At 34.2% G+C, this 15,985-nt stretch overlaps 1 long non-coding RNA gene across 2 annotated transcripts; it reads left to right on the top strand.

Annotated features, from left to right (window-relative positions):
• The first annotated feature begins 3,962 nt into the window (after nucleotides 1–3,962).
• Nucleotides 3,963–15,901, top strand: LOC114929176 (uncharacterized). 2 transcript variants are annotated; one of them, XR_003819206.2, is made up of 3 exons: nucleotides 3,963–4,085; nucleotides 12,741–12,862; nucleotides 15,267–15,901. It is a non-coding gene; the product is annotated as an uncharacterized LOC114929176 (long non-coding RNA). The 2 variants fall into 2 exon arrangements; XR_003819208.1 differs by lacking the exon at nucleotides 15,267–15,901 and adding an exon at nucleotides 13,603–14,001.
• Nucleotides 15,902–15,985: the final 84 nt, after the last annotated feature.

Genomic DNA, 15,985 nt, shown 5'->3' with positions numbered 1-15,985 from the left:
AGCAAAACTTCCTCTTACGAGAGGAATACTGTGCTTCGAACCGATCGAGACGATCGCGAGCCATTAAGTCGTCGCTCGAGCAACAAAGGCAATTAACCTTCGAGGGAGCGTACGTGAACTATACACTAATTTTCTAATGATTGAACGATACATCTCCGAATTTTCTCCCTTTTTTCGCCGTATTCTATTAACGCTAATACTTTGGGATAATCGATTGTGATATATTATTAAATATGTTGTAGTTTACTATTATTCTATTAATGTGAACAATAATATTCTTGAAATCTGAATAATTTATTAATATTTGCTTGTCGTATAAATAATGTAATTTGCTTTCTTTTTTCCTTTTTTTCATTTATTTATTTCCTTCACGTGTTCATTTTTTTGTATTTCAAGTGTCTTAAAAAAAATGTGTTGTTTTATAAAATATTTCATCCCAGGCTGCTCTGACTAATAACTCTGGACATCGATCATTTATTAACTTTAGAAACTATACGCGCGCCGTGATCCGTTTAATCTATTCTATTATTAAACCCATATATATTCCAAGGATATTAATCAGTTTCGCGAAAATTCCGAGTTAGTCTTATCGATTGCGGTCCGTACAAACACGAGCACTTTCGAAGTCGATTCTAGCCTAGCTGTTCCATCGACAAGTCGGAAACGTAACGGGAATACCGGGGGTTGAAATAATTCCCCTTGCAGAGAAAGCGCAATTCTACGGATAACTCAGGACGTGATCGTTGAATCTCGAGAAGGTAAATCCAAGGTAATTGGATATTACGTCGCGGAGAAAATACTGTTGTAAGCATATACCGGTATTGAGAGACACAATCCGTTGCCCTAAGGCGACAAGAGAAGACTTGAGAGAGCTTTCTGCGCACCTTCATCGATATATATGTATATATGTATATATTAAGCTTATATTAAGCTTGTGTATAGTCTCGATGAGAAAGGAGAGCCGCTTAATTAACCAGTCACCAGTCGATCGTATTTTGCCATACGTGTGTGACGCGTGTATATAAAGCTTGACCGGCACGCGGAAAAAAATAAGGGGTCGCGTGCGCGAAAGGAGGAATATATCGGCGGCTTATCGATCCGCCGGGTAATTATACGCGGTCGATGTTAAGAATCCCTCAGAGAGACATAATAGTATCTAATACTCCGGACATTATACGGCACACGATACTAGGACAAAGCAATGTCATCAGAGAGTAGGCAGATTTAGCAAGCGCCGAGCGTTTGCAAGCAGAAAGTTCAAAAGATCGATGGACAAAGGAGAAATTATATTAAATTGACAACAGTATTAAAGACACATTTTCCAGTGTCGTTATGTTTAATTGCTTATATATATATATAACTATTTGTACTAAATTAATTACATTTATTGTAATAATCGATTATTCGCGATAGTCATTATATTATATCTATACAGAGAGAAATATAATATACATATATGTATATTATATGAGAGAAATAATGATTTTGTACATAAAATATCGTGACAACACATAACTAAAACGAATGGAATATCTTTACGAGAATAACATTCATTATATTGGCATTTTTTTATGAATAAATTCGTTATTTATGCAGTGGTTTTTTTGTGACGCGCACACATTACATGTAACTGTGGAGAAAACCAGTACAGGTACATATAAATGTCATCTTAGGATATATATCTACATAGAAAATATTGAAGGGAGAAAATATTGCGCACTCACAGATATTTGGATGACTTTCTCGAAGGCTTTCGTAAAATGTAAAAGGAACAAATCGTCTCTCTTACGGTTAACCTGGCAAAATAAATTCTACTTCAAGGAAGAATACCTTTAATAATTGTCAAAAAGGCATTGTCGAAAGACGTGTAGCGCGACGTATCTTTTTCATTTTTGTTTGTGATATTAATTCATAAATCACGTCAAGTGTTAGTAAATTTTTCAGAACAAACGCCATTTTCCAACTGATTTTTTTTCTTACGTAATTTTACGCCAATTCACATCGTTGACCTACAATCCGTTTAAACATACATATAAAATATTCACGTTCTTTCGTGATGTTGGATTTTTCCCTTCTACAGTCACGCACGCATGCATATTATACGTATACATATAAATATGCCAAATAATAAAATACGCACTTTATGTTATGTCCCATATTTTCATGTACATTTTCATTTCACGATTTAATTAAAGAAGCTTGTTCAGAGTTTCGGTCAGCTATTTTTACCTAAAATTTTGCTGTCGATGATAATCATATACGAGTAGTTTACATTTACATCCCGGCACTTAAATATGCTGCGCGTGTGCGAGTTTTTTTTTTTTCAAATTCACTGTTTTCAGAAGAAAAATGCTATACTAAGGAATATTTGTTATATTAAAAAAAATTTACCGATAACAATCAATCGTATTAAAATTTTATCTTTACTGGAATATGTTTCTTGAGAAGATAAGTTTCCTTGGAAAGATACATACTTCATAATTTTTTAAACTACAATATATTTAAACAATATATCATTATTTTTGCTTGTTTTTACTTCTCTAACCCTAACAAAATTTTACTTACGATCGTAATATTAGATAATGTTAACGTGTGTGATGGAGGTTTAATAGCAAGTTGATATATCTACTTTAATCTTTACTACTGCCATATAGCATATAATAGGAAATATTTCTTTGTGAAAAGGAAATATCTCTTATTAAATCCCCCTAAGATTTATTTTCTCAATAATTTCGACACTATCGAAGGCACATAAAATTGGCAATTTATAAAATTGAAAATTTGATAATAGTAATTAAAGCTTCAAATTCTTTTCGACATTTTCAGAAATATCATAGCACCGATGAAAAAAGTCTCAGCACAATATTGACATTTTAAACATAAGAATGTTAACTTTACACATTAAAATCACATAGTTCTGAAGAGCTTGTTTAATTTTTTCGGTAAATACTAGAGTTTCTGATAAAATACAAAAAAATTGGTGTTGATAATAAAAGACAGAAATTTAATACATTTAATTTTGAGATAATTTTGAGATAACAAATTATAATATCTCTATATATATGTTTAAAAATATCTGATACTAGTCCTTTTAAAACTTCTTTTTTAATCAAAAAGTTTCAGAATATACGTTTCAAATATATTTTTCTATAAATTTGAGATTTTCGACTTGTCTGACATAATTCCATAAATTTTAACACGGATTCGAGTCAGAATGTCTCAAAAGAGATAATTATTACGAATAAAAGAGCAATCTGATTGAGAATCAAAATTAATTCTCAAGAGTTTCAAACACAATTCTTAAGGCTAATATACTTTGAGCAATCTATATTTTCGAAATTCTAAAGTAACATCGCTCTTCCAAGCGATATCGCGTGCGTGAATAATTGTGTTATAATTAAAAATAATGAATATGTTAAAAGATTAAATCTTTAATTATTTTTATCCAACAGCTTTCTTCAACTCTGGAGCAAATAAAAAAAAAATCACATGTATAAGACGTCGAAAAATATACAACGGAGGTCTCGTCTCTCATATCTTCTCCTTTTCTAAAGTTAAAGTGGAACGTCGAAATCAACTCCACTGTCTCTCTACTCTTCGTTAAGAAGGTTCAATGTAGGACGCCGAAATCCATCTCCGTCTACCCTATACCGTTTTCATCCCCTCTTTCTCTCCCTCGAATGCGTATCACGATCACCCCTTATGTCGCCACGAGATATTAGGACGCAAAATCGAAACGGCGAATCGACCGATGGAGGATTCACGAACTAAAGAGAGAGAGAGAGAGAGAAATAGGGAGAAAGACAGGTGGAGAGGCAGAGCAACAACAACAGCGGGATTTAACTTGAACGCGAGGAGGAAGACGAAAGACGAGAAGGAGGAGCAGAAGGTGGTGGAGAAGGTGAAGCGCAGGCGTTTGCACGCTCCTGCGCATCGTTCTCGTTGCTGCTGTTGTACCGCGATGCGACAGTCATACGTGGGGCGCGAGAGCGGGTGGTGCTCTCTGTCTCTCTCTTTCCCTCTCTGTCTCTGTCTCTCCTTCTTCTCTCATTCTGTCAACCCCCGGTTTTTGGGAAAAGCCTTAGGTATTTGCGTGCAAAACCGCGGCGCGCGACCGATCGCGTGTTTACATCCCTTATTAATAAGGGTGTTGCGATACGCCTCGTGCATGTGCATGCGCGTGTAACACGTGTATGCAACACGTATATGTGTATATGTGTGTGTGTGCGTGCAAGTGTGAATGCTTTATATCGTTAGCACTTCTCGCGAACGTCGCGAGAGAACTCGGAGCATCGTCTCGCGTCTCGTCACTCTTCCTCGAGATCTGTCAGCTGTGTATCTGTCAGACGTATCTGTGAAATCTCGATAGATTTCCCTCGGGATTTCCGCGCGCGTCCAGCTGGAAATCTTCGACGAGGGAACGCAGGACGAGCGTGACGAGAACCGATACGTTCTTCTTATTTCGGCGTGAGGGTGATATAAGGGGTTGTTATTTTTTTATGCGCGCTCCAAGAGGCTCGAACGGGTCAGCGCGCTTTTCTCGCCGCGACACGACACCTCGCGGATTCTCGCCCCTCGTGACCGCGTCGCGATGAACCGGTCGGTGCACCGACGTTCGTGCGTCGAGGGGTGCATCGCAGCATGCTGATATGCGAATGACGTTTCTCGCTGCGAGTGACGGACCGACGCGTTTTTTGCTACCAACAGGAGCGAAACAGGTAGGAATATGTATATAAGAGGGAATTCAAGGGATTCAAGTTAATCTTCTGAGAAAAGTTTATGTACCATTTTTTTATGTACATGTATGTACGCGTCGCGTTATCTATCTTCATTATTATACATTGAAACAAAAGTATTAAATTAATAAATATCTATTTCAATACTACCCGATCAATCATTTATTTGAAACAAATAAATATTGATCTGTTTTGAAAAGGATTTTTTTTATATATCAAATTCAATAATTTTTTGTCAGTATACCAATTACATTGTTAGTAATGTAGATGTAAATTGTATAAAAGCATTATGTGGACCATTCCTCTCGAGACTAATGGTAAAAATCGAGTTCAAATGCAATGATGAATTAAATAAAAAAATATCCCACACATTTCTATCTTTGGCTCCATTATCTCGGACGGTTTTTCGCGAAGCTAAAGGCAATGAAACAATTTTAATGCTTATTCGCGACAATCGGATTACGAAACGGATTTCCAGAGCTAAAATCCAAAGCCTTCGAAAATTGATCTCACCGCGGTTACATTCCCGGTTACTAACCGCGTGAGAGCAGCTTGTTGTTGAACACGGTGGCCGATCGAATGTAGGTCGGGGCGATGCGAAACGTGCCTCGAGAGAGAAAGAGAAAGAGGGAGATTCTCGACGAAGCCGAGTTTTAGCTTCGTTTCGCGATCATTTCCTCCCTCCAGTTTCTCTAGATCTCTAGAAACTCGGATTGGATGTACAATTTCTTCCGAGTTTCGAGACAAAGATGCCGTTTCGTATAAACGTATTGTACGTGTTCAACGTATCCGGAGAGTGTCCGACGTTCGCGTTTTCCCGAGAGTCGAACTTGGAGAATCGAACCTGCGAACTTGGATGCGCACTTGGACGAGTGGGTTGTAACGTGATTCTTCGTCCACTTAAGAATTGCACGAGGCAAGAATGGAAAAATCGAATCGTAAATTTCGTTCTCTCGGTGCGCCGAATAGATCGTTTCGAAGGGAGCGCTAGATCAAAAGTCATTTTAATTTTCAAACTGACACGAAAATATTTTCTAACGATAAATCTTTAATTAATGAATATAATGAATTTATGCAGAGAGGAATAGTTATTTGTTTGAGAGTTTTAACGAAATTTGTGTGTTAAATAATTATTAGAGAATCAGTCATATATAATTGGAAAATGTTGCGGTGTCGTTTTACTCCGATGTTATAATTATTTTCATTAATTGATTTTTCATTTAATTTCAGAGAGTATCGATGGAAACTTTGTATACTATTTAATGTATGTATATATGTATGTACGTGTTTCTCTGGTAGCATAAATATCTAATTAAATAATTTTATTTTAAAGTGGTTTCCGCAGGGACGTATATCCGTTTTAAATAAATATTGGAAGAAGAGATTCTATTTTTTTAATTTTGCACAAAATTTCTCACAATACACACGCAATGCTTAATCAAAAATTATACATACCGTTTGAATGAGCGTAAATATCTAAATAGAAACGTGAACACAATGGAAAGGTTAATTTAATCGAACACCACAATCATTTCCATTTTAAGGGAATTAGAGACATACATATACTTAATAAAAATAAATGAAATGTAAATAAAATCAAAATGCATGAGTTTTACAATTTAGCGTATTTTTTAAACGATCTATTCGATTAAATCGGTTCATTGGTCTGGTTCTCAGCTTTTCGCCCTCTTTCTCTCTCTTTATTCCGATTCCCCATTTACGTTTCTCAATTGTACTTTAGTGCTAACGCATTTGACGTCCAATTTATATGCAATGCATTTCTGTTTGAAGGGTCGAAAAGGACTCTGCACGCGCTTCGCGCAGCATAATAATATTCCCATCGCCTCTGTTGCCCTGAGCGATAAATATCTCTCTTACACAATCCTATCTCTTGATTCTCTAATAGATATTCTTCTCTAATACGAGAGATGCCTGTCTTTTATGTTTGTATTCTCTTGTCGCGACGCGATTATGTGTTTGAACTGCAAACTATGTTACAACAGTCCGAAGTAGCGCAACCCCTATAATTTAAATTAATTAGTAACAAGAGTGTACATTTGGGAATTCAAAATATTTGAACTATTAAATTCTGGTACTTGAACGTACATATGTGACAGAGAAACGTAGAATGGTAATAATAATAAATAACAATAATAATAATTGAAGTGATGTCTGTAACAATATTCAAGATGTCCTATAAAAGTAAAACTAGGATGAAAGGATCGTGAAATGATATGTTCCACGATTTAAAATTTTACTTGTTATTTTTAAAAGTTGTAAAATGTAATCTCGTTGTTTAAAATTATCTGTTTTTACGAATACATATCGTGCAAATCAAAAGAATGATTTGCAATTGTAAACAGATTATATGAACAATGTTAACCAATATAAATGTATTTATTTTAATGTTGCTGTAGAATTCTCCCGCAGTTATACGCATGTTAAAATTGTCATGAGATGTTCGCAAAAACATGGTTATATTTTGACCTTTTAATATTTTCAAATTTTGATTAAAATATTTATAACAATTGTCAGGAAACAATTGTGGAAACATTTCACTTTGCAAAAAATAAATTTCCAGGAAACGAATTATACACTCATATGTTACACATTTTTCGAAAAAATAAATAGCTCTAGTCTTTTTAAAATACATTTCGTGTATTAGTTGACACACGATATGGGTCAATTAAATTCCGCACTCGATTCAAGATATGATACTTTATAACTCTTCTAATACGAGAACCTCTCAGCGAAGTATTTGAATGCTTTCAAAGTGTCAGCCTTTTCTTATTCTACTTCGCGGCAAAAATATCAACTGCGCAATTTAAAAGGAAGACAAAAAAAACATAACGTTATATTTAACATTGACAGTAATAATCTTGCAAGTTTCTATTGCGTGATTTATAGATTTCTTGAAACCATAGACACGTAAACCTAATTTGTTTATAGACGTAAAACGAGTACAATTGAGAAACGTAAATGGAGAATCGGAATAAAGAGAGAGAAAGAGAGAGAAAAGAGGGCGAAAAGCTGAGAACCAGACCAATGAACCGATTTAATCGAATAGATCGTTTAAAAAATACGCTAAATTGTAAAACTCATGCATTTTGATTTTATTTACATTTCATTTATTTTTATTAAGTATATGTATGTCTCTAACGTCCTTAAAATGGGAATGATTGTGGTGTTCGAAAAAGGTTCGTGCCATTATAACGATAAATTATCGGAGTTGTATTTACGTTTGGGCGCTGATAGGCGAGCGAGAATGGGATAGGTCGTTGTAACGATCGTCCATCCATCGGAAGAATCGAACCGTATAAAAGCATCGGAGCCGCGACCCGTTTCGATGGTAACGAAATCACCGACTCACGGAAACGCGCATGTTGTTGCGTTTCAGCGAGTGATCAATTAATATAGGATAGTTTTTTTGCAATATGCATATACGTACATTTATATTTGATGTACGTGCTAGGTAAACGTTAACATTCAAATGTCTGGAGTTACAAAATAATTACGAGCCAATATCACGGCAACTTTTAGCACACTATTATAAATTGAAGTTTGATACAGTTGGAAGTTAAAGCCTCTTCTCGAAAGAGAAAGGAGGTAAAAGGGGTTAAATTAAAAAGTTGGAGGGACTCAATGGAATGACGGACTATAAGTATAAAATTGCAAGGGATTCAATATAAATTCGATATCTATAAAGTGAGCCCGACGAATTATTGACTTATTCTACTTACGCCACTAAATCCCTTCACTTAACTTTCACTAATGTGCACAGATACGGGTTCTAAAGGCGGTTATATCAGTGTCACTCAAAATTAAAGTTGGCTAAGTAAATTTTCTCTTTCTCTTTCCACATTAAAGGTAACGCTGTAATCTAATAAAGTACAGCAAATTACTAATTGTAAGCTAAGCTTATTTAATTCGCGCTGTTGACACAGTAACTTGAGATTCGCGTTATCATCCACATTGCATGCATATGGCTCAACGTGATACACAGTAGCGTTTACGTATCCAAAACGAGGATTTAAAACCGACGGGATTTCCATAAATTTAGTTTTTGTGCTATAAAAAACGAAAAAAAAAAAAAAAAAAAGAAAATCCGAATCCCAATATCGTTGTATTACAACAAATAGGGATCGTTTTCACTGATTGTGAGCTTCCAGCGTCACGATCTGAGCACGTCGAACCTGTAGCAATCTCAATCCCCACGACACATCGTATTACAAAAAGTCTTGGTTTTTTCCTCGCTGCCAATCATCTCGCTCGAACACCATCACACTTCTCTTCGCGAGGATCGCCTCGGTTCAACCTAGCGGAAGCACCTGACCATCCAAGTCGACGGCGCCGACATGCGCCGAGTTTTCCACCTGGCCGATAAAGAGAGATAGATAGAGATTGCGGAGAAAACAGGCCGAGAGAGAATCGGATAAAGTTTTTTCTTTGTAACGCGAGAACGCCGAACGGCCAGGAACGAAGACAGAGAGAGAGAGAAGCACCTCTCTTCTCTCCCTTTCGGTCTCTCCTTCTATGTAGGTTAACCAGGTCGATCGGCCTACGGTCCCTCGTATCTAGTCCTCCATCACCCCAACCTCTCTCTTCCCTTTCACCCGTGTTCGTCGTCGTAACCTCTCTCCCACATCGTATCCTCAACCCCGTTGTTGCCCTCCACTAGTATAGCGGATTTATCGATATGCAATATATATATATAAATAGGTCCCGACTACTGTCAAATCGTTCCGACTATTTAATAATAATAATAATTATTATTATTATAAAAAAATCAACAGACATCGATGTTCCACGTAATACTCAAGAAAATACATTTTTTTTCATCAATATTTAATATTTAAATGTCAATGTTTAGCTATTTAATTCTCTATGTAAATTTTAATATTTTAGTTAGATTTACTTTGGAGAAATAAGTTTGATAAATTTTTATTAAAATATTTTATTTTCAAAATATTTATGAAGGAAGGTTCTAATTTAATTTTCGTGAATTATATGTGTTTATATATTTAATGTAAATATTTATTCTCACTCTCTTTTCTAATAATTTTTATATATTTTATTATGTTATATACTTTTTCTTATTTTAAATGTATTATATATTTTTAAGTTGACATTTAAAACAGATTTTTCAAACGCTTGAAAATCATATAAAAATCTTCGTTTACTGTACATAAAAGCTCTAGAAATTGATTTGCAAATTCTAAAAGACGTTTCCATGTCCATAAAAATAAAATTGAAATTTGTTTCGACATTTTTTAGTCACAACTCGCAAAATAATTTAATGATTGCAAATGTCACGTCAATTATACATCGCAGGCTTTTAATATAATGAATGCCTTCGTGATTAGCATATTGATTTGTCACATTGATAAGTGTGTGCGTCCATAACCAACATTCATAATTAGAGTTGCATAAATTTTATTAATAGAAAGTTAATTAAAACGTAATGAATTTGTTCTAATTCCGTTATCATGTAACAACGTATATATGTATATAGTACACAATGTCTAGTTAAGCTCTCCTGCAAAGTTAATCGATTCCATCATCCGCGCGGCTCCGAGATTTGCGAAATAATGTCCTGCCGTGACGTAATTTTCGTCGCGAGAACGATCGGCTGCCCCGATATTAATCTGCCAATTAATCGTCGCCACCTACGGAAGTTAATAGCCAGATTTGTCACGTGCGACGTGCCCTCGTGCACGTTTGCCATCCGGCGAAATCAGAGCGCCACGAGAGCGCTCGAACGTAGGAAGTTCACATTTGAAAAATGGATCGTACCTCTTCCGACGAGTAAGCCGTCGCTTATCGAGATCCATTTGATCAACAGGCTCCAAAATACAATCAAATATCTACAAGTGCCGAAATCACTCGTGGTTAACGGTATTTTATATCGCGCTGCTTTCATAGAAAGTTCGGACTTTGAAATAATTATCATCCCTCGATCGGGATGAAAAGTGGAATAAAACCCGATCTTGCGAATATTTTCGAAAATAATCGACATCGTTCTTCAACGTTTATTAATTACCGTCAAAGATTTAATAGCTCATAAAGATTAATAATCGTTAGAAATTCATTAAAAATTTATGATTGCGCTTCCGATGAGTAATTAGTGTAAAAATCACAAGTAAACGATTAAATCTTATTATTGAGAAATATCGCTTTATTAATATAAATTGTCAGCGATTTTTATATATATAGTGATACACTAATTTGACATAAGAAAGCGATTAAAAATCCCATCTTATATATTATATTACTGTTATTATTTTTAATATGAAATCTTTGCAATAATAATCTAAAATTGCATTTGAGAATATTGAGAGTATTGCTTTTTTCGCGTATTAATTTCAAAAGTTTATAAATTTTAGCAAAATGCAAATGTAAAAGTTTACACATGTATATGCTATTTCAATATTAGCAAATTTTATAATATTGAAATTTTAGCGCAGCGTTTCTGCGAGCAAGTTTTTTTGTACATTTACAATCCTTTTAATCAATTGAAGTTAATTTTGTATAATTAATGTATCGAAATATCTATATGCATTACTTGCATATAGTATTATTATAAAATATAATTGGCGTATGTTGTATTCTTTTCGTTCGATAATTTCACTTTTCGGCTTTCACGGATTAATTAAAGGTGCGTAAAAGGCAGCTTAGTGTAACGAGAAACCGTCATTCCCGGAGGAAACGTTGAGAGAAACAAGCGACCGTGCTGTAATTAATCGATGCGTTTACTCGGACTCGGCTCATCGTCGGATGCAAGGGTGTGATTGTGTGAATACATGTGTGCCTGTACATACATATATACATATATATATATATATATATATATATATGAGCGCAATATCTGGAAAAGCTAATTCACCGTTCATATGACAAATGGCACTGAAAATATTTCCGCACTAGCTCTGTGCGCGTCAACGCGTTTTCAATATAGACTTGATAGATATACAAAGCGAATATCAACGCGGCTCGTTAACTCGATAAAATAGTTAACACGAGAGAGTTAAATCTTTGTGCGGTCCGCGAAATAATTTCGACGATTCGGGCCGGAACAGAATTCGCGGTGACGAATTGAAGCGGACGTTTTACGATTAAACATCGTTCTTTTTGCGCGATTTTGAACAATAAACGATTCGCTATTTCATCGACAATAAAAGCTTTTATATAAAACAATAGCCACCGTAATTACCTCTATCCATTTTGAAACTTCGCGCAAAGTGGTTTTCGTATATATTGTTGCGAACGAAATATCGGGCATTTTGTTTTTCTTTCGATGCCGCCAATATTTTTAACGCAATAACTAATCTTTATTGTTCGCACAGCACAAAGTTTAAAGAACATATATATTTATTTTTGTAAATTTATATTTTCCGCATGTTTGGAGCTTTTGCAAAAATATATGTGCGGAATTATTGCAAATCACTGTGTCAGTTCTATCTTAATATACGACTGCGAAATATTTGCTTTTACGCACCGCTTCCTTGTTAAATTTTTGAAAACGAATATAAACGAGATGTTATATCAACACGAGAGAGATACAAAAAATTCGATGAAAAAATATCATAATAAATGAGTTTATTTTGCAAAAAACTAGGGCGCATTCTATTTTATATTGAATCTAAATTTGCGAAAACCTGTGCCTTCAATTCTCAATAGAGGATTAACATTTATGTCTCTTCCTGGAATTTATGGGCGTAATACGCCTTCTATCACTTCCTGATTTACGAGTGCAATTTTTTTCCAAGTGACCCACGCGTCATCGCTTGGCGCGCGATTTCGTCTCCTCTCGAGAGAATTTTATGCGTCAGATGTCCCGTAAATTTCTAAGAAGGGAAGGGAATCGAAATTAGGATAGAAAACAGACTCGTGATCGCAAACGAAGACTCGTAAAAATAAGGCACAAAGCACGTTCCACTTTGTCTCCTCTTATTTGTCTCCTCGTTTCGCCTCGTCTGACTTGATCCCTTTGTGTTCCTCTTACAGGAATTTTACGAAAGTCCGACGAGGGACGAAGGGAGTGACGATGTTTCGACATCACAAGAGTGTTTTGCGACAAAGTAACGCACCTACGTGTATATCGAAGAGATTGATGGATGATATGTAAGGTAATTGGGAAAATTTACGTAATAATTTGCAAACTATATAGCGTCCCAAACTCAGTGCAAGTTGACTTTAATTTGTTTTGTTTATCAGATTTATATTGATTAGAAAATGATATATTCTTCAAAATACTATAACTAATAAGTTCTTTTTATTTCGTAATTTGTTTCGATTAAAGTTTGATGACCAATTTTGAATTATTTTACTTATCTAAATCATAAAAAATATATACTATTTCTTAAAAAACAAATTACAAATGATAAAGCTTTTTTATTCTACGAGTCATATTTATTTGATTAGAGAGTTCTATAAATGCAAGAATAATTGTTGAGAGAGGCATAATTAAAGAAGACTTTTAAAATTTTATTAATAAATAGTAATAACATTTTACAAATATTTGAAGAATATTTTTAATTATAGTTACGTGAAGGACGACTCTATGAATTATTAGGTGAATTCTTTCATTTATTCAAACTTTACTGATAACTTTAATTAACGAACACTAATTATTACGTGACATTTTTAAAATTAAATATCCTAAAGAATTAAAAATAACATGATAAGGTATTATTGATTCAACGCTTTTCGTGAGACAAGACGGAATTTCGCGGAAAGAAATCTCGGTGAATTATAGTCTGTAATCGATCGAATTTAAATTACTACTCGCTGTACACGCGACTTGAATGTTTATTTTATCCGCGGCACATCATTGCGCGAGATTGTTAATAGAAAATTTTTTCAACAGTTTGTTTCCGATATGGTAAGTAGTAACGACACGTCGAATCGCGTGTACGGTGACTGATGTGAATCTGCAATGAAAATTGCCACACGACAGCTCACAGTTGTCTCGCGTCGAACCTGGGAACTTTAGCGTTTACCGGACTCGAAGTGCGAATATTGCAAGAATTCCTGAATTTCGTGCAGGCGGCAGACAGCGTGGATTTCAATATTCGCCGGTCGCACGCGTTTCGAATGCTCGCTCAAGGCTCGAGAAACGCAGACAGAAATCGTTATCATTCTACAGCTTAATCGGAGCGCCCTTCACGGAGTAAAATTTTACAGTATAAATTACATTTAAAAAATTCCTTTGCCTTTCGCAACATTTATTGTAAAGTTGGAATAAAGCGACATTTCAAATATTTGTTACTAGAAAAATTGCATAAATTATGCATTTATTTGATTGTTTATTAATATTTATTTTTATTCATTCGTTGATGCATTAAAATGTTTGAATGGTTATAATACTTCTTTGTAAAATATAAAACGTAATATATGATATTATTGAATATAAAAATATCAAAAGAGTTCTCTTGTGTACGTTAGTATGTTTTATGATTACAAAAATTATATTGTAATTTCTGTTATACTATTTTTTTCATGTTCAGACAAGTATGTAATCATTTCTGTGATTAATAATTTATTAACTTGTCGATCAATATTTCGTATATGAATAAAATATATTTCTAGAATTTCTAGCTTCTCATAGTATATCGTTCACGAATAAAATGTATATTTGTGTATATACAAATATCTATTTAAAATGTGTACGTATAAACCATAATCTATTAATAAAATAATAATTAATGTAATTATTAATAATTATTATTGAGAGTATTAATCACATGCGGTACATTTATAATTTGTAGTTATTAACGATCAATCATTAATGATCAAATGTGAGAGTGATTATTGGCTTTTCTCCTTATTAAATATTTTTATTGGATATATTTAATTGATATTGCGTGATAAAATGTGTTTTCATTGCGTGAAATACAACAGTTATCATTAGAAAATTATTTTCATATAAAATTCTAACTTCTAGACAATACACATTAAAATATTATTCGTGATTAATAAATATATCTAAACTGCATGAAAATCATAATAATTTCTCAAAAGACATTCCTCGAATTTATCGAATGAATTATAATGAAAAAGCCTCCCCCATCTGTTTAACAACAGTTAGATCAAAATTGATGATTATTTTCATTACTCACCATTAAAACTGTCGACCGATAATAATGTTCATACTTATGGGAATCAGTGTTGCGATCGATAATTGATTGGATCGCTCTGCCGAACTGTGTCTTTAGATAGATCAAAGGCACATTGGACGACGAGTCTAAATTCTAACTTCTAGACAATACACATTAAAATATTATTCGTGCTTAATAAATATGTCTAAACTGCATGAAAATCATAATAATTTCTCAAAAGACATTCCTTGAATTTATCGAATGAATCATAATGAAAAAGCCTCCCCCATCTGTTTAACAACAGTTAGATCAAAATTGATGATTATTTTCATTACTCACCATTAAAACTGTCGATCAATAATAATGTTCATACTTGGGAATCAGTGTTGCGATCGATAATTGATTGGATCGCTCTGCCAAACTGTGTCTTTAGATAGATCAAAGACACATTGGACGATAAGTCTAAATTCTAACTTCTAGACAATACACATTAAAATATTATTCGTGCTTAATAAATATGTCTAAACTGCATGAAAATCATAATAATTGCTCAAAAGACATTCCTTGAATTTATCGAACGAATCATAATGAAAAAGCCTCCCCCATCTGTTTAACAACAGTCAGATCAAAATTGATGATTATTTTCATTACTCACCATTAAAACTGTCGATCGATAATAATGTTCATACTTGGGAATCAGTGTTGCGATCGATAATTGATTGGATCGCTCTGCCAAACTGTGTCTTTAGATAGATCAAAGACACATTGGACGATGAGTCTAAATTCTAACTTCTAGACAATACACATTAAAATATTATTCGTGCTTAATAAATATGTCTAAACTGCATGAAAATCATAATAATTGCTCAAAAGACATTCCTTGAATTTATCGAATGAATCATAATGAAAAAGCCTCCCCCATCTGTTTAACAACAGTCAGATCAAAATTGATGATTATTTTAATTATTTTCATTACTCATCATTAAAACTGTCGACCGATAATAATGTTCATACTTGGGAATCAGTGTTGCAATCGATAATTGATTAGATCGCTCTGCCAAACTGTGTCTTTAGATAGATCAAAGACACATTGGACGAGTAAAAGGGACGACGAGTCGGGTCGCGTATACCGGGATGCAGGTGTGCGATGGT

Source organism: Nylanderia fulva, unplaced genomic scaffold, assembly GCF_048542155.1.
Source record: "Nylanderia fulva isolate GAGA-0341 unplaced genomic scaffold, ASM4854215v1 Scaffold14, whole genome shotgun sequence".
Classification (NCBI taxonomy): Eukaryota; Metazoa; Arthropoda; class Insecta; order Hymenoptera; family Formicidae; genus Nylanderia; species Nylanderia fulva.
This window is presented reverse-complemented; position numbering and strand designations above follow the sequence as displayed.